Source organism: Arvicanthis niloticus, chromosome 5 (genome assembly GCF_011762505.2).
Source record: "Arvicanthis niloticus isolate mArvNil1 chromosome 5, mArvNil1.pat.X, whole genome shotgun sequence".
NCBI lineage: Eukaryota > Metazoa > Chordata > Mammalia > Rodentia > Muridae > Arvicanthis > Arvicanthis niloticus.
The window spans coordinates 30638847-30658771 of NC_047662.1; the positions used below are offsets into that span (position 1 = coordinate 30638847).

At 45.7% G+C, this 19925-nt stretch overlaps 1 protein-coding gene across 2 annotated transcripts in view; it reads right to left on the reverse strand.

Moving 5' to 3' along the window:
* Rhbdl2 (rhomboid like 2) overlaps positions 1-9992 on the reverse strand; it is a 47592-nt gene extending 37600 nt beyond the window's left edge. For both annotated transcript variants that reach the window (XM_076934238.1, XM_034502921.2), the window contains exon 1: positions 9885-9992. The gene's annotated coding sequence lies outside the window, so the exon portion shown is untranslated. The remainder of the gene's footprint in view (positions 1-9884) is intronic.
* Positions 9993-19925: the final 9933 nt, after the last annotated feature.

Consider the following 19925-nt stretch of genomic DNA (forward strand, 5'->3'; position numbering starts at 1 on the left):
TGTATTACTTCCACTCAAAGACTATCATAATTCCTCCCTTACCCAGTCTTCAGGGTCCCTCCTACTCATGTTATTTTGGGAAATGTTCCCATTCATCCTGTGCTGAAGATATTGTTTCCATTTACAGATAAGGCAAAGGAGGCACCGCAGCTTGCATTCCAGGTGACTGGGGCCCTAAGCTACATCACATTGCTCCTCTAAGAGCTGCTACTGAACACATCATGTAGGTGCATGCACCCCAGTAAATTAGTGATCGTGATACTAGTACACACTGCTGAGCTGCACATGGGTGATACACACTGTGATCCCAGCACCTGTGAGGCACAGGCAGGTGAGTCAATGGCTGTTCAAAGCCAGCCAGACCTATGTAGTGCATTCCAGATCAGCCAGGACTGCATAGGGACCATGTCTCAGAAAAAGGTGAAGAGAGGGAGAGGCTGTGAAGGTGGCTCAGCAGTTAAGAGGACTGGCTTCTCTTACAGAAGACAGGGTTTCTGACCCACATGGTGCTTGTAACTGACTAGCCCCAGGGATTTCCTGTCTGCCTCCTCAGGGTTGGGATTTCTCTCCAGCACCCCCAAAAACACCACCTGGTTTTTAAAACAGGATCTCATGTAGACCATGTTCCCTTCTATGTAGCCAAGGATGATTTTGAACTCTGATCCTCCTGCCTCTACTTCCCAAATGTTGGGATTTCAGGCATGCATGACTATACCCTACTGAGATGCCTTTCATGGATTTATTTATTTTTATTTTGTTTCTTGAGACTTAGTCTTTCTATATAGCGCTGGCTGACCTGAAAATCAGGTTGTAGACTAGACTGACTGCAAACTCACAGAGGTCCTTCTACCTTTGCCTCTGGAGTGCTGGGGTTAAAATTGGGAACAACCACATCCAGCTTCTTTTTTTTTAAGATTTATTTTTATTTTTAATTTGTTTGTTTTTATTTTATGTGCATTGGTATTTTGCCTGCAAGTATGTCTGTGTAAGGGTGTCAGATCTTGAAGTTACAAACAGTTGTGAGCTCTCATGTGGGTGCTAGAAATCAAACCCTTATCCTCTAGAAGAACAGTCCGTGCTCTTGACGTCTAAGCCATCTCTCCAGCCCCTAAGGATTTATTTTTTACTTTTAAGAGCATGGTTAGGGGACGATAGGAAGGCCAGATGTACTGAGTTTTCAGCAGCTTGAACTGCAGGAGGTTGTAAGCTTCCCAAAGCCCACATGAACTGGGAACTGAACATGAGTGCTCTTAAGTGATGAGGTCCTGGGCATGAGAATTTTAAATGGGCATCCAAGACAGAAAGAAGAAAGAAAGAAAGAAAGAAAGAAAGAAAGAAAGAAAGAAAGAAAGGAAGGAAGAAAGGAAGGAAGGAGAAAGGAAGGAGAAAGAAAGAAGAAAGAGAAAGGAAGAAAGAAAGAGAGAGAGAGAAAGAAAAAACAACCAAGTTAACAGAGCCCCAGACCTTAGCACAACTGACTCCATGATGGAAGTGCCATTCAGGCTGTAAAACTCAATATGCAGACAACACCACCTACTAAATGAAAACAAAGGCCTAATCCATCAAAGTCCATAATTACAGAAAAGTCCCTAAATGTACTAACCTTGCTTTCTTGTTTCTGTAGTTCTGCTTCTGGCTAACTGTTCTTGTTAACCAAAATATGTCAATCCAGAATATAATTTTTATGCCTAAAAGCTCACCCTGAGAAAGGCTCAATGAGACATTGGGATCCTGAACACCAAGTGTAATCTCTGACCAGCTAATAAAGACTTTCTATTGGCTTAAATCCATGCCCAAGCAGTCTTCTCTGGTGAATACCCCACAACAAAACCAAGGAGGGGACAGAGAAATAGAGACAGAGAGAGAAGAGGTAGAGGTGGAAGCAGCTTCTGCCTTAGAGGTTGATTTTCAGGCTTGGGAAAGTAGCTCAAAAGGTGAAGTGTTCACTGAGCTGAATCCCAAATAGGCATTGGAGTGCACATTTCTAATCCCAGCACTCAGGAGAGAGAGAGAGAGACAGAGAGACAGAGAGACAGAGAGACAGAGAGACAGAGAGACAGAGAGACAGAGAGACAGAGAGACAGAGACAGGTGGAGAGACAAACACAACAGAGAGACACAGAGAATCAGAAACAGACAAAAAGACAGAGAGAAAGACAGAAAGGAGGGAGAGGAAGGAAAGGGAGAGAAACAGAGGGGACAGTGCAGAGAGAGAGAAGTATTGGTGGGAGAGAAAGAGAAAAGGGAGAGAAAGAGAGAGAGGCAGAGGTAGGAAGGTGAGAAGGGGGGAAGAGGGAGAGAGATTGAGAGCCAGCATGTTTTTAACCACTCCTCCTGGGTATTCTTACATCCGCCACCATTCTCTGGTGACCACCAAAGCTCACGTGATGAGTATGTGTTTTGGCAAACAGTCCCTAGACGCCTGTTATGTGACAGACACTAAAAAGACACAGAAGGAAGAAAAGAAAACAAAACAACCAAACAACAAAAGTCTGCTCCTCTCCTATTCAGAGGGAAATAAAAAGTCCTAAGAATTGCTGCACCGCAGTCTCCAGTGATTTAGATGAAAAGTGTGTCAGCCCGGACACAGTGGGGCAGCTGTTCAGTTTCCAGAGCCTATTGTGGGACACAGAAGATGAGCACACTAGTTGCCATTCTTCCCACTAGGAGATGGGACTGGTTTTCTTTCTTCTTAAGTCACAGGGCCAACCCTGTGCCTGGTTTTAACCAATACCACATGGCAGGAGGACTAGGAACTGTGAAGAGCTTTAAGAGATGTGTGTGTTGCCAGGCGGTGGTGGCGCACGCCTTTAATCTCAGCACTTGGGAGGTAGAGGCAAGCGGATTTCTGAGTTGAGGCCAGCCTGGTCTACAGAGTGAGTTCCAGGACAGCCAGGGCTACACAGGGAAACTCTGTCTCGGAAAGAGAGAGAGAGAGAGAGAGAGAGAGAGAGAGAGAGAGAGAGAGAGAGAGAGAGAGAGAGAGAGAGGTGTGTTGACTACCCTCAGGCCACCATGCTCTGCAGAAGTCCATACTCCAGCATGGAGGTTAAGGCCATGTAGAAGAACAAGGCACCAGACCAATAATGACACCTCCTTAGATTTCCCAGCCAAGAACACAACAACAGGATAACATAAGTTGACAGAGAAGAGAACAGAAAAAGTGTGCAACCTCCCTAAATTCCTGACCTACTGACTCATGACACTTAGTTTTGAAGTTACTTATGATACAGCATTAGCTATCAATATACAGAGCTAGATTGTAGGGGTGGTTCTGATGTCTAAGGTCCTGTTCCCTAATTGGTTCTTGATCTATCAGTAAAGAAGCCATAGGCTAATTGCTGGGTGGAAGGAATAGGTGGGACTTCCGGGTCCCCTCTGGGAAACAAGAGAGCAGATGTAGCAGGAAAGGGAGGAAGGGAGAGTTTGCCATGCTTTGGAGAGAATAAAGCCAAGAAGTCATATTAGGTTTCGGGCAGGGCTGCCACAAGCCACTTTTACAGGTGGGAGGTTAAGGTGTTGATCTGGGACTAAAGGTAATTGAGCAACTAAAGTTGAGGACAGATTTAGGGTGCTGAGCTAAGAATAGTGGGGAGAGCACGCTAGCCAAGATAGCTTAATAATGCCCAGCAATTGAGCCAATAAGGCAAGTTGAAATTGAGCAGCTTGTGTGTCTGTGGTTTTTATCCATGGATTCAAGGGAATCTGGGTGGGGGCTGGTATCATGGCCATTCCTGGAGCTTAGGTAGGGTAGCAAAAGCTACACACAACACCAGATAACAAGAGGACATCTCACTGTGTCTTCCCACTGGCATTGGCCATCTCTGTATTCCTCTATACAGTAGATTGCAGGTGACTCAACTGAGGCAGCCTTCAAAGTTAGCCTCCACCTCCATCCTTATTTCTACCTGCTCTTTCAAACAACCATACGCCAGAGTATATCGACTTGCTCAAAAGCCATGGCAAGACTGGGGTATACCCAAGCCGGTAGAGCAATTGCTTCACAGGTACAAGACCTTGGGATCTATTGCTAGCACCCCAAAGGAGAAAAAAAAAAGTCTTTAGCTGTTTGCATTATCTTCAGGATAAACACAGCAGCTGCATAACTTAGCTCCTGCCTTTTTATAGAATCCAGCTTCCATCAATCTCTCCCAACGATGTGCCATGGGGACGGCTTCCTATCTGTGACACTCTTCAGACTCCCTCCTGCCTCAGAGTCCTTGCACTTACCATTCCTTCTAACTAGCGTTCCAACCCCAACACAGCAACCCCCACCACACACACAGGGCTGGCACCTCCCTCGGAAGTCTCCCTGCCCACACCTTCCTCCACTCCAATACTCTAGTACATTTTCTTGCTTCCTGGCTCCAAACACTTACCATAGCTAAAAATATCTGGCATATTTATTGTCTGTCTGTACTAGTTGCAGGAAGGTCGGGATTGTTCATTTCCTATTCCACCATAGCATCTACCATAGCAAAAGGCACCCAGTGAACCCTGAATAGGACAATCAAGTACATGAAGAAAGGAAAAGGTGTGAGAAAACTCTGGTTCCCATTCCAGTGTAGCCTCTGCTTATCTGTAGAAGAGTCACTTCCCCTAATCCAGACCAGGAGCTAACCCCCACCAAACAAAGTCCACGTCTGCTATTTACCCACTGTTTTGCCCCTGAGTCCCATAGGAACTCTGAAATGCTATGCCCTTTCTTGTACTTATGGAAGGGTTCTAGAGATGAAATCCAGGACTTCATGAGTACTAAAGAAGTGCTTTACCACTGAGCTATTTCCCCAGCTCTCTTTTAACTTTTTGACAGTCTCACTAAGTTGCCCAGGCTGGCCTTGAACTACTGTGATCATAACTCTGTACCACTAGACTTCACTTAGATTTTTGTGTTTTTGAGAAAAAGTGTCATGTCGACCAAAGTCTTCTGTGGCTTTGTAGTCAAGGTTGGCCTTGAACTCCTGATCTTCCAGTTTCCACCTCCCAGGTTGGCTCTTCTCAGTTCTAATTTTATGATCCATAAATAAAGACCAAAGGACCTTAGAATTAACAGATTAACACGATGACTAAAAACCCAATTTCTAGAGAAATTCAAAATGACTGAATACAAATCCTGATTTCATCACTTAAGAGCATGTAACCTGAGCAATGCACTGAACTTTTTTCTTTCTTTCTTTCTTTCTTTCTTTCTTTCTTTCTTTCTTTCTTTCTTTCTTTCTTTCTTTCTCTTTTAAGTTATGGGGTTGGAATCCAGGGCTTTTCAAATGGTAAGTAAGCACTGTGTCACTGAGTTACACCCCCAGCCTGTATTAAACCTCTTGGTGCCTCAAGAACTTCATCGATAAAAGGACTATATGAAGTTGAACATTGATAGCACATTCCTTTAATCCCAGCACTTGGGAGGCAGAGGCAGGCGGATTTCTGAGTTCGAGGCCAGCCTGGTCTACAGAGTGAGTTCCAGGACAGCCAGGGCTACACAGAGAAACCCTGTCTCAAAAAACCAAAAAAAAAAAAAAAAAAAAAAATTGAGATAGGAAGTCTCACTCTAACTTTGTGCCACTGTTTCTTTGTCAAGGACTGCAGACAGAACAAAACAAAACAAAACAAAACAAAAACCAAAAAACAAAAAAAAACAACAAAAAAACCCAGTTCATATTAGACCAAGCTGGCCTCAAATTTCTTAAAATGATTCTGAGTTTTCAATCCTCCTGCCTCTACTCCCCAAATGCTAGGATTACAGGTGTGCACCACCATGCCCAGTTTATGCAATGTCGGGGTTTGAACTCAAGGCTTCATATGTATGCCTATGCATACTAGGGAAGGAAGGAAGGAAGGAAGGAAGGAAGGAAGGAAGGAAGGAAGGAAGGAAGGAAGGAAGGAAGAGCCAGAGATTACTTTGTTCCTAAGTAAGAGCAAACAAAAGAGATCTGGTAAATAGAGGGAAGGGACTACACCTCACTACAAATTTATGTTACTGATTTTACTTAAGTATATTTATTCATACTAATTATGAGCTGGATGCTATTCTAAGGATTTTCACGAAAAAATAAGCTTATTTAAATATTCAGACCAAACCTGGACAATGATTTGTGCTGGCTAGTCTTATTTCAACTTGGCCTAAGCTAGTTATCTGAAAGGAGGGAACCTAAATTCAGAAAATGCCTTCATAAGATCTGGCTGTAAGGCATTTCCTTAATTAGTGAATGATGGGGAGGGCCCAACCATGGTGGGTGCCATCCCTGGACTGGTGGTCCTGCATTCTATAAGAAAGCAGGCTAAGCAAGCCAGTAAGCAGCACCCTCCAAAGCCTCTGCATCAGCTCCTGCCTCCAGGTTCCTGCCCTGTTTGAGTTCCTGTTCTGACTTCCTTCAGTAGTGAACAGCATTATGGAAATATAAGTCGAATAAACCCTTTATTTCCCAACTTGCTTTCTGGTGATGGTGTTTGACTGCAACAATAGAAACCCTAGTGAAGACAGGATTCTTACTGCCTGTACCAGGGACCTGCTGTGACAAGATACATGGCAAAGCAACTTAAAGGAGAAAATGTTTCTTTTGTCACAGTCTGAGAGTTCAGACCCTCGTGGCCAGAAACCATGGCAGCAGGAGCGAGAAGTACCTGATCAGATTGAATCTCTAGTCAGGAACAGTGAGAGATGCTGACATTGTGGTTACTGACTGATGAGGCTATCTGGCTACCTAGAGGGCCCCACGGATCCTCCTGTCTCCACCCGCTAGAGCTGAGTTAGGATAACAATTATGTGGTATCACATAGCCCAGTAGGTCAATCTCATAGTGTGGAGCCCTACACTTTACCTACTGACCGTCTCCACAGCCTCTCAGCCTCATGTACTGGAGGCTGGTCTCAAACTTAGTATGCAGCTGAGGCCGTGACCTTGGATTTCATGGTCTTGTATCCTCCTGGGTGTTGGGATTGCTGGCTCTATTACTGCTCCTGGTTGATGCAGCACTAGGGATGGAACCCAGGGCCTTGTGCATGCTAGGCGAGCGTTCTCCCAACTGATCTATATCTCCAGCCACTCTCATCTCTTACTTGCCCATGCTGCCCCCCACTACACCCTGTACTGTGGCCACACTGAGCCAGAGCAGGCCTGGTTCCCCTTCTCTAGTTGGTCTCCCCGTGAGTTCTGCCCTCTGTGGAATCTCTTCCCTCCCAATCTGTTGTCCCCGTTTGAGTCCCTTTTCCTGGCATTGTGGTTGTGTCGGAGCCCCACTGCAGCAGGGAACACAGCAGACATGGCTGAGGTGAGCACCCCTCTAAGGTGGCTCACCAACCTCTGCTGTGTCTGGGATGCTTTCTTCACAGACTATAGGCATCCTCAGTACAAGACTTCTGTTGTAGCCATTTTGCATCCGTATCACACAGTCCAAGGAACGCACCATTGGATTTTGCTCAGCTTCATCTACTAACAAAAGGCTCACTGAGCATTTTTATAGCAAGCGCATAGAAGGCACACTGTTTATGTAATGGTGCAGACACTATCCCTGGCCCCTTGGTTTGCCCAGGTTGTTGTGGTTTTGTTCACTTGAGACAGGGTTTTGCTGTGTAGCCCTAGCTGGTGTAGTAGTTGCTATGTAGCCCAAGGTGACCTCAAACTCACAAAAACCTCTTGCTGCCACCTCCCAAGTGCAGGATACAGGCATGAATCATCATGCCAGGCTGATTACTACCCTTTTGGGACCTTTAGGTCTCCTAGGACAGATAGAGCACATGAATGAATGAATGACTGAATGAGTGAGTGAGTGAGTGAGTGAGTGAGGAACGACTACAAGAGTGTCTCCTCCCACCTGAATGAAACAGCTCAGAACAGATGTGATTATGACATCTCCCTTTCTGCCGTCTATACAGAGACCTTGAAAGACATCAAGGAACTGAGCAGACCTCATGGAGTCTGATCCACAAAGTTGAATCCTAGGTCCATTATCTATTGCCATGTGACCTTAGGTAAATCCTGTGGGGATGAGAGTAATATAACAAGGTTTTGATTTAATGAAGGAATATCTTGTGTTTGGTTGGTTTGATATCTGAAGCAAGGTCTCTCTGTGTAGCCCCCAACTAGGGTGAAACTCAGCCTCCTGAATGTTGAGATTACAGATCTGCACAAGCCCAAGATCATGCACTTGAGATGGCTGAGTGCCAGACCCAACTGAGACTGAAGGACGATAGGCAGTCACCACTTGCTGGGAAAGGGGCGTCACTTTCTTCTGTAGTGGGCCACAGATAACTGGTCTTTTTGACACTAAATAAAACCCACCCCCACTCAGCAAATAACTCTGAACTCAGTAGGCCACACACTTGACATAGGTGGGAGATTCACTGAGGAAAAATACCAGTGAGAGGAAGGGGATGAGGAAGGGGAAGGGTGTGTGTGAAAATGACTAAAATTTATTTCATAAATGTTCAAAATTGTCAAACAAACGTTCAGTGGGAAAGGAAGGCTAGGAATGGTGGCACAGGAGAAGGCAGAGGCAGGGGGATCTCTGGAAGTTCAAGGCCAGCCTAGTTTATACAGTGAGTTTTAAACCAGCTCAGATAACATAGTGAGACCCTGTTTCAAAAAGAAATAATAAAATAGAATTTTGTTTTGTTTTTGTTTTGTTTTGTTTTGTTTTGTTTTTCGAGACAGGGTTTCTCTGTGTAGCCCTAGCTGTCCTGGCACTCACTCTGTAGACCAGGCTGGCCTCCAACTCAGAAATCCGCCTGCCTCTGCCTCCCAAGTGTTGGGATTAAAAGCATGTGCCACCACCGCCCGGCGAATTTTCTTAAATATGGGAGGAGAATAATGTCTCTGACAGTTCTCAAGTCAAAATACAACATCACGGTCTAATCGCAGCCCTGGCCCGGTGTTTGAACATTCAACCAGAGGCGGTCTCCTTCCTTGACATCTCTGGCCTCCAGTCCCCTAGAGCACCAGCCTCCACTACCCAGTTCAGATTACAAGCCACCTAGACACTTGTCAAGGCCAGGGTTTGTCCTCTATATCTTTACAAGCCTACGGCAAGGGAGGTGCCAGTTAGGGAGGGGCAAAGAAGAAGAAAGTACAGAAGTTTATCCAAGCCCCACTATGTGCCAAGCACCCAGCCTGTCCTTGATTCATACAGTTCCTTATCATCTTTAAAAACAAACAAACAAACAAAACCAGGACCATACAGACGAGGATGCTGAGGTCCAGGAAGTACATAGGAGATGAGGGGGGTTAGCAATCCAGGCCTGTGACTCCCGGCATGCCCTGCTGCCTGCTTGTCAGCTTGTAGATACCTGTGGATAAACTTCAGCTTTTGTATTCGCAGCAGAAAGGACATGTTCCTCTCTCCTGACCACTGAAGTGTGTGCTCAACTAGTGAGTAAACAAGTGACCAAAAATAAACGACCGGTTGCTGGAGGTAAATCCCTTAGGTGCTCATAGCAGGAAGGAGGAAATACTACACAGCGGAGCTGCCTTGCTGGAAGAGCTGAAACCTCGAGTTCCTGGCAATCTCCGGGCAGAGGCAGGTAGATGCTGGGGAAGCACAGGTATCCCGGCTCAGATGGTGGGACAGGCAATCGCAGGTCTAGTTGCAGGTTGCCTGAGGATGCTGGGGAGAAAGTGAAGCAGTGCTTCTTTGAACAGTGCAGTGAGTTGGCAGGATTAAACTCCCAGGTCGTCTCCCAGGCCATTTCCAGAGCGCTGCCAACTTTGAAAAGTATCAGGACCTGAAGCAGCCACTCTAGGTTATTTCGGAAGGTTGGTTCTGGAAGCAGAACCCTTCCGTCCCCTCATCTGGCGGGCAGCCGGTTTAGGGAGCTACCTAGAATTTCTGCCACCAACTTCCTGCTTCAGCACCAAGCCTCCCACCGCCGGTCCCCGTAACCCCTGCATCTTACCTAGGGAGGCCGAGGCACAGTAGTCCCACACTGCAGTCGGATCTTGACCGTCAAGCGGCCAACTGAGCTGCCTGGAGGCCCGAGCCGCAGCCTGCCAGGCTCTCCTCCCTCCCTCCCTCCCAGAACTAAAATTGTCCAGACAGGTTCCTAAGTGGGAGGGAGCCAGAGGAAATCCCCTCCCCTGGTGGCTTGGCCTAAGCTGGGCCAGCTTGCTAGGCAATCTTCCCTGGGCTGGCCCTGGATGAATGAGTCCTGTCCTCCTCCTACTTGGGTTTCTGCCAGGGAGCCTGTGACAGCCACCCTGCTCTTTCTCCTGGGCTACCTATGCCTCCTCCCCGTCCTGCCTTCCCGTATGTGACTGAGTCCAGCATCTGTTCTCAGTTCTCTGGGAAGGGTCTGCTCTGCTAGGTCTCAGTTACTTTGCATGGGATTGTCCTGAATCACACTCTAGTGTGACCCAGGCCTAGTACTCTACAACAACTGAGTAATTTGATAGCGCTAGGCAGAAGCTTAGTCATAAGCTCCTAGGCTCTGCACACAAACTGGATGTACCTTAGCCCTGGTGCAATGGGTTTGCCAGTCTCTAATTATCTATTCAAAGTATGTTAAGGATGATAGGCCTTGTGCCAGGTCCTGAGAGTGGAGAAGTAGGTTAACCTGGTGCCTGCCCTTCTGTACTGGCAAGCCAAAGAATAAAATCTTCCACTAAAGGTTTGCCTAAAACTCTGGCAGCATGATCAGGGAGGATTTCCCTGTGTGGGAGAGTTCTAGAAAAGAAAAATAATAATTCTCAGAGATGGCATAGAAGATAAACCACTGAAGTTCAGAATTGTGCACAAGGAGTGTCAGGCCAGGGAAAGCCTTACAAGGCTTGCAGAGAAATATTCAGACTTTACACTGTAAACATGGAAGGACTCAGAGAGAGCTTAAACATGAAGTCAGACTCAGATTGTGCCGGGCAGTGGTGGTGCATGCCTTTAATCCCAGCACTTGGGAGGCAGAGGCAGGTGGATTTCTGAGTTCGAGGCCAGCCTGGTCTACAGAGTGAGTCCAGGACAGCCAGAACTACACAGAGAAACCCCGTCTTGAAAGAACAAAAAAAAACCAGACTCAGATTGTATTTATGTTCTGTGCTGGGGATAGAACCTATGGCCTCACACAGGCCAGGCAACTGCCCTACCACTGAACTATACCCTTAACTTCAAGTGGCATTTGTGTGTATATGTTTGTACCTGCTTACTTACCTTTATATGGACTCTGTGTGTGTGTGGTGTGTGTGTCTGTGTGTGTGTGTGAGAGAGAGAGAGAGAGAGAGACAGAGAGACAGAGAGACAGAGAGACAGAGAGAGATGTGCCTGCAGATGCCAGAGGCCAGAGGAAGATATTGGATTCTCTAAATAATGGATGCCTAATCAAAGCACTGACCAGGGGTGTCTAAAGGAAGGGACAGAATCAGAGATGTTAAGAGGAAGGCAGAATTATGGTGTCACATGCCTATGATTGTGAGGTATCCATCAGAGAAGACTGCTTGGACATGGGTTTAAGCCAATGAGAAGTCTTTATTAGCTGGCCAGCAAGTACACTGGGTATTTGGGATCCCAGTGTAGCAGTGAGCCTTTCTCAGGGTGAAATTTTAAGTGCAAAAACCATGCCCTGGGTTGACATATTTCAGTTAACAAGAACAGGTAAACTAGAAGTAGAACAACAGAAGCCAAAAAACAAGGTTAGCACATTTAGAAACTTCCCACAACTACAGACTTCAATGGATCAGGCCTTTGTTTTCATTTGGCCAGTGGTGCTGTTTGCATGCTAAGTTTTAGAGTCTGACTGGCACTTTCATCATGGAGTCAGTTATGTCGAGGTCTGGGGCCCTTTTCACCTATTATCCTAACACTTAAGATGTGAAGGAGGAGGATCACAATTTTGAGGCAAGCCTTAACTAAATAATAAGACCTTGTCTCAGAAAAAAAAAAAAAAAAAAAAAAGAGCTGGGAGATACAGCTCAGAGGTAAAGCAATTGCTTAGCATGTGTGAGGCCCTGTGTTTAAATGCACAGCAGTGTAACAAAAAGGAAAGGAGTGAGCAAAAAAAAAAGTTAAGATTGTAGCTCTGAGAGCTGGAGAGATGGCTCAGCAGTTAAGAGCACTGGCTGCTCTTCCAGAGGTCCCGAGTTCAATTCCCAGCACCCACATGGCAGCTCACAATCATCTGTAACTCCAGCTTCTGGGAATTCAACGCCCTCTTCTGGACTTCACAGGCACCAGGCAGGCACAAAGTACTCAGACATGCATTCAGGCCAAACACCGATGCACACAGAATAAATAAGTAATATTGTAGCACTGATGAACTTAATGTCTAAAGGAGGAGTCTGGCTTGCTAGGATGAATCCCAGGTATGATGGCAATTTTGGTTGTCAACTTGACTACATATCATCAAAATCCAAAAATGGCTTTGGATACCCGTGAGGGATGTTTGCTTAACTAAGTCATTTGAAGTGGATGGGAGGATCTACTTCTAATCTGGATCTTTGAGGTGGGAAGACCTGCTTCTAATTTGGCCCACACTTTCTGCTGGAAGCCTATATAAAAGACATGGAAGAAGGAAGCCTCTCTCTTTGCCTGCTTGTCCTTGCCACTTGCTAGCAAGTCCATTCCTTCCACTGGCATTAGAGCCTACGAATTTAAAATTCCAGTGTATATTGAAGATCAGCTGAGGCATCCAACCTTGTGGACTGAACAACTGCTGGATTCTTGGAACTTCTGTCCATAGGTAGCCATTGTTGGGTTGAACCATAGCCTGAAAATCATTTGAATCATTTGAATGTGTGTGTGTGTATACATATACATATACATATATCCTATAAGTTCTGGTTTCCAACCTGTTGTATCTGTTGTATGTATGTATGTATGTATGTATGTATGTATGTATATATATATGTACATATGTATGTATGTACACATGTTATATGGTACTCATGGGAAAAGCACTGCTGAAGGAAATGAACTCAGTTCTGGACTAGTGTTTTCCAGAATACCTGTTACAAGGTATAAAGGTCTGGGAAGCAATTGCTCCAGGGAAAGATAACCCAGGCATCAGTGAGGTGCCTTATAGGAAGGAGAGGGTACATTCAGTCAGAAAGAAGGGAAAACTAGAGAACAAGACTATTATGGGGGGCAGCAGTGAGACTGGAGAGATGGCCCAGTAGTTAAAAGCACTGACTGCTCTTCCAGAGGTCCTGAGTTCAATTCCCAGCAACTACATGGTGGCTCACAACCAACTGTAATGGGATCCGATGCCCTCTTCTGGTGTGTGTGAAGACAGCTAGAGTATACAGCATATAGCTACAGTATGCATAAGATAAATAAATCATTCTTTTTTAAAAAGACTATTACAGGGGCTGGAGAAATGGCTTAGTGAGTAAGAGTGTCTACTGCTCTTGCAGAGGAACCAGAGTCTCTTCTTGGCACACCAGACAGGACGCAGCCACCTGCAACTCCATTTCCATGGGGTTTGATGCCCTCTGACCTTTGAGGGCATCTGAAGGCACATGGTGCACATAAATTCATGCAGCTACACATACACATACATGATAAGAAGATAAATCATTTTAAAAGTTTATTTACAGAGGTAAATACAGAGAAGGGGAAGTAAGCAGCTAAGAGCTATTGATGATCCAGGAACCAGCATCAGTGGGAAGCCTTGACCGCCTCTGTGTCTCCAGGGACAGTGAGCTGAGCAGCAGTGTTTACTGAACTAGGTTCAAGGTAGAGTTGGAGACAGGTTGTAAGAGGAGCTGCAGAGATAAATAGTCACTGATGGAGTAGCAGGACCAGGGAAATTATACCCTGACCACTTCTTACTCTCACCTTCCTGGTCCCCATTTCTCTTATTGGCCCCTGCTCCTCAAGGCACAGCACAGCCTAAGAATAAATGGGGCTCAAGAGACAGCAAACAGCTGAGAAAATGGAGAGCTATTGATGATCCAGGAACCAGCATCAGTGGGAAGCTGATTTAAGAGTTAATGAAGTATAGTGTCACATACCTTTAACCCTGACACTCGGGAGACAGAGGCAGGCTGATCTTCATAAGTGGAAGGCCAGCCTGGTCTACACAGTGAGTTCTAGTCCACTGAAGCTATATAATGAGCTCTCTCTCTCTCTCTCTCTCTCTCTCTCTCTCTCTCTCTCGTTTTTGTTTTTTAGGACAGGGTTTCACAGTGCGGCCATGGCTATCCTAGAACACTCATTCTGTAGACCAAGCTGGCCTCAGATTCAGAGATCCACCTGCTTCTGCCTCCCAAGTACCAAGATTAAAGGTGTCACCACCACCTATCTGAGGCTTATCTTAAAAGCTAGGTTATGTAGAAATGACAAAGTAATCCATGTAAGAAGATGAGGTCACCCAGGGAGAAAAATTAGAGAAAAGAAGAGAATCTGGAACAGGACTCCAAGGGACACCGACAAGGAACATGTAAAGAATGTGGCCAGGGAAAGTAGAAGAGAGGCCAGAGCCCAGAGCTCAGCAGGGAGTCTGTAAGCAGGCAAGACTCAGACAGAGGGAGAGTAGGGAGAACTGAGCCACAGAGTGCATTGGACTGCTCTAGACACTAGGGATGGATGGCTGTGGCTTTTTGCAAAATCTTATACCTACGTATGAGGGAATTTCACTCAAGCCCTTTATCATCTATCATCTATCTATCCATCTATCTATCACCTACCTATCTCAAAGTAGGTGACACAAGTTGCTAGCCAGACATTAGAGGATGAGAGCTGTCTAGAAGCCAGAAGGAGAGTGTCACAGTCAAAACAGATGAGCGTGTAAGAAAAGTGAGCAAGGCAATGAAGATGAGAACCTAGTCAGAGGGGCACACCACAACAAGCTGCAAGAACCAGGGTGCCTTGGAGTGAGGAACTAAGGAATTCAGGGATCATCCTGAGTAAGTACCCGGGGTCAGTTCAGCATGATGAGATTCAAGATGGCTCCACTAACCTTTCAGCTGTCAGGATTAGGAACTGAGCTCTTAAATATGGCAGAAGCTGTTCACAGAAAGAAGAATGGAAGGAAGAAGGAAAGGGGGAGGGAAGGAGGAAGGAAGAGAGGGAAGGAGGGGGAAAGAGCCTTGAGAGGCAGGATTGGAAGGTCAGAAAATTGAAGGAATGAGGAGGAAGAGGAATCCTCACTCCAGAGCCTTGTTCAAGCCTCACAGAGTCGAGAATTCCAGCACCGTTAACATCTTCTGTGAAGGCTACCTAGAGAGATAACAATCCTTCTTACAGTAATTTCAAATAAGAACGAACCATGTAAGGCTCAAGCATGTATGCGATTTTTCCTCTTGCTCTATGGCCTTTTCCTCCCGGTATAGCCTTTCGCCCAGTAGTCTTTCTCCCTTTTCAGATGTCAACCTACAATTTTTGAAGAATTTCGAAAACAAGCCCATACAGTTTAAGGCATGTCTTAGCCACCTGTGCAAGCTTTGAGAAATGTGGTTTGGCCTTATCAGACACTAATCTTATCCAAGGCACTTCAGTAACCATCTCACGATCTCATTTATCAAAAAGAAGGGAAAGAGAAGTCCCTTAGTGTCTCTCTGGACAAAATAATTTCAGGAACACACACCCTATCGGCAGCTAGGGAGGCTCTGAGGGTGCCTGGGGGCAAAGGGTCTGAAAATTGTACCATGGATTGTGGTTGTTTCAGCCTAGTACACAGAGGTCCTGGCTCCCATTATCTGGCCCTGCAACCAACCTTTGCTAGGATTTCATGCTCAACAGGCTACTTCCTGGTAGAGAATGTACTTTCAGAGCGGCATCTGCCCACAGCCAATGCATACACAAGATAGGGACCCCTTAGAGACCAAATGCTGAGTCCTGTTCATCCCCCCATACTGGTCAGCTGGTCAGTTCTCGACTTAACATTGAATTGGAATTTTCTTTCTTTCTTTTTTTCCTTTCTTTTCTTTCCTTTTTTTTTTTTTTTGCTTGTTTGTTTGTTTGTTTGTTTTTGAGACAGGGCTTCTCTGTGTAGACCTGCTGTCCTGGAACTCACTCTGTAGACCAGGATGGCCTTGAAGTCACAGAGATCCCTGCCTGCCTCTGCCTCTGCCTCTTGAGTACTGGGATTAAAGGTATGTGCCACCACCACCCAGTTTGAATTGGGATATTCAAAGGCGTTTGCAAAACAGACTTAGGGGAGGCTGATAATGCACTGGTAAACGTTTTAAGTTGATACATCTCCATTTAGGATTTGGGTTTCAGTTTTTTTTTTTTTTTAATTCTATGTATGTGACATATATGAGCATATGCGTGAATGTTTGTGTGTAGATACACACGTGTACATATGCATATGTACATGTGTACATATGCATGAAGAGACCAGAGGTGGATGTCAAGTTTCTTCCTCAATCACTCTTTTGTTGTTGTTTGTTTATTTGTTTGTTTGTTTGTTTTTCCAAGACATGGTTTGTATAACAGCCCTGGCTGCCCTGGAAACACATAGATCCGCCTGCCTCTGTTGGCGACTAAAGGCGTGCGCCACCACCACATGGCTGTTTTAGTGGTTTTTATAGTGTTTCTTATTGAACCTGGAGCTTGGTGATTCTGATTCTGCTAGACTGGCTGAACAATGAGCCCTGGGAGTCAGCACATCTCTAGCTCCTCAGTGCTGCGATTACAGGACCACACCCAACACTTGGTTTTTCATGTGGATGCTGGAAATCCAAATTCAAGTCCTCCTGTTGTAAGAACTTTACCTGACTGAACCATTTCCCCAACCCCCTTATATACCAGTCACTTTTTAAAAATTACACACACACACACTCATGCACCATGCACAACACATGTGTAGAGATCAGAGGACAACCTGCAAGAGTAGATTTCCTCCTTCTACCTTGTCAATTCCTGAGATCACAGTCCAGTCATCAGTCTTAGCAACAAGTGTCTTCATGATGAGCAATCTTGCTGGGTTTCTGTATCTCTTTCTTTAAAATCTCACTAATGAGAGTTGCGTGACTAAGCTTGTAAAATCCACAAGTTGATTCTGAGCTACAGCAAATTCATCAAGGTCATATCTCTTTGGAACCAATGAACCAGGCTTCACTGCAACACTATGACAGCCATACCATTGTTCATCCAACCAACACTAAGGGAGACCCACAGGGCCTTTTCTTATTTGGAATTTCCCTTTGTGGTTTCTACAAATAGATGGAGAGCATACTATTTTCCCCTCTGTAATGGTTTAAATAGGAATGGCCCCCATAGATTCATGTGTTTGAATGCTTGGCCCTTAGGGAATGGCACTATTAGGAGGTGTAGCCTTGTTGGAGTGAGTGTGGTCTTGGAGGAAGTGTGTCACTTTGAGGTCACAGATGCTCAAGCTATGCCAACTGTAGCATTGTCTTCCTGCTGTCTGCAGATCCAGAGGTAGAACTCTCAGCTCTTTCTCCAGCATATGTCTGCCTGCACGCCACCATGCTTCCTGCCATAATGAACTGAACCTCTAAACTGTAAGCCAGCCCCCAATTAAATATTTTCCTTTAAAAGAGTTGCTGTGGTCGTGGTGTCTCTTCACAGCAATAGAAACCCTAACAAAGCCACCCTCCAACAGCAAGGAACTTGCAGGCCAAAGACAGGAGGAGGGAGGCACCACTGACTGACCCTATTTGGGTTCTCCCACTTAAGCCTTTCTCCAAGAACTGCTGCCTTTTCCCACTCCACCAACACCTGTTGTGTATCCTCCATGTCCAGCACTGTTCACAGAGACTAGATCAGGGAAAAGAACATTTGACCAAGGATAGATCAATTCCCTTTCCTTTTCTGAAAATGTGAATGTAGAACAGAAAGAGGTGCCAGGCGGTGGTGGCGCACACCTTTAATCCCAGCACTTGGGAGGCAGAGGCAAGCAGATTTCTGAGTTCAAGGCCAGCCTGGTCTACAGAGTGAGCTCCAGGACAGCCAGGGCTACACAGAGAAACCTTGTCTGGAAAAACAACAAAACAAAACAAAACAAACAAACAAACAAACAAACAAAAGAACAGAAAGAGGCTCTCTTGTAGACGAAACTGAGAGCGGCAAGTCGGGAATGGCAGAAACCCTGGAGCAGACGCAGTAGAGGTATATCCTCAGGACACTCAGTTCTACCTGCATAATACCGTCAAGGGACTTGAAACATCTGTATCATTCTCCTTCCTTGTCAAGGGTTATGCATTTCTCAAGAGCAAAGCTTTCTCTACCCCTGGCTGAGCTCCAGATCAAATCAAACAACACTATCTGTTGAGTTGTTCACATTGGGAGCTGGAATGGTTTTTGAACCCAAGGTTCAAGTCTCCTGTCAGCACTGTTTGGTATTTAATTTAGTCAAAGTGGACACATGGGGAAGAGGGACAGAAAAGAGATCCAGCAAACTCTTTAGATCGTTAAACTCCTATAGTGAGATCAAAGGTGTTGTTGTTGTTGTTTTGGGGGGAGGGTTTCAAGACAGGGTTTCTCTGTGTATCCCTGGCTGTCCTAGAACTCACTCTGTAGACCAGGCTGGCCTCGAACTCAGAAATCTGCCTGCCTCTGCCTCCCAAGTGCTGGGATTAAAGGCATGCGCCACCACTGCCAGGCGAGATCTCAAAGTTTAAATGGAGAGCTGGGCTTCAGTCGCATTCTGTACAATGATATGACAAGTAGTTTCGACTGTTTAAAATCTCTGGGAAACCAGCTTCCTCTTGACTGGCGGGTGGCTTTCCTTCTCCTAGCACGAGATTCCCGGGGAAAGTCCCATTTCCTTGATGTCCATTGTTTTAATAGCTGATGAACTGAGAGACACAGTGTCTGTAGAATTTCTCCATTTCTGTCAAAGCAGTTGTAGCATCACATTCATATGTAATTCGAAGACAGGATGTTTATGATATGCTAACAATTCATGGAAAACCCATCACAAAAGAACAGAAAGAGGAAGAGGGGACATAGCTCAGTGCTTGCTGGGGGAAACATTGCCTTGTGTATGAAAGAAGCCTCAGATTCGATCTCAGCACCTCTGGCCACATTGATCCCAGCATTTGGGAGGTGGAGAAAGAAGAGTCTGAAGATAATGGTTATCCACAACTGTATAGAGAGTTGGCGAACAGCTGGGGCTGTATAAGACCTGTCTCAATAGAAGGGGTCGGGGGCAGGTGGGCCAGGGATAAGAGGTAAAATGTAAAGAAATTTTCTTTTGACTTAAGAGTGATTTTTGCTAGAATGTAAGGAATCCTGTGGGGAGGGGACAGAAAACAAGAGTAAGTGTTGAGAACCAGATTTGCCCCAAGAGTATAGAAGGGTACCGAGTGCCCAGAGCATTTTCCCAGACTGTGCAAGGAGAGAAGGGAACAGGAAGTGAAGCTGGAGTCTTCCAGAGCTTGAAGCAGACAATAAACTCAAAGATGAGCCCCCACCATAACAACTGGTATCACCGATGAATGAACCAAACAAAAAACTGGTGGTCACACCTTCCAGACACTGCTGCCCTGACTGAATCAGGCCATCCCTACACCCTATGCACCCCACAAACCCACGCTCCCCTACAAAGGGAAAAGTTGCTGTGGAGATAACATGCAACATCCACTGTGACCCTGAAACCCCACTCCATCCCAATGACAAACAGGAACTATGGGATACTTACAGGCCTTCCCTCTCCTCAAGAAACCTTATAGGAAGGGAAACCCAGCTTGTCTTCTGGGCCCAAATTCTCTTCAGAACCCCTGCAATGCTTTCTGTGGCATTAGTAACTCTCCTAGTAAAAGTCCAACCCAAGGGACAGTCTGCCTCAGTGACCCTCTGTCCAAACTAACCTAGTAGTACAGTTTACTAGGCTAAAACAAAAATCCTTATCTGTTGAGAATTCTGATTAGGGACATCTACTTAGGGACACTAGCTAATCGGTGGTGGCACTCTCCTTTAATCCCAGCCTTCAGGAGGCAGAGGCAGGCAGATTTCTGAGTTCAAGGCCAGCCTGGTCTATAGAACAAGTTCCAGGACAGCCAGGGCTATATGGTAAAACCCTGTCTCAAAAACCAAACCT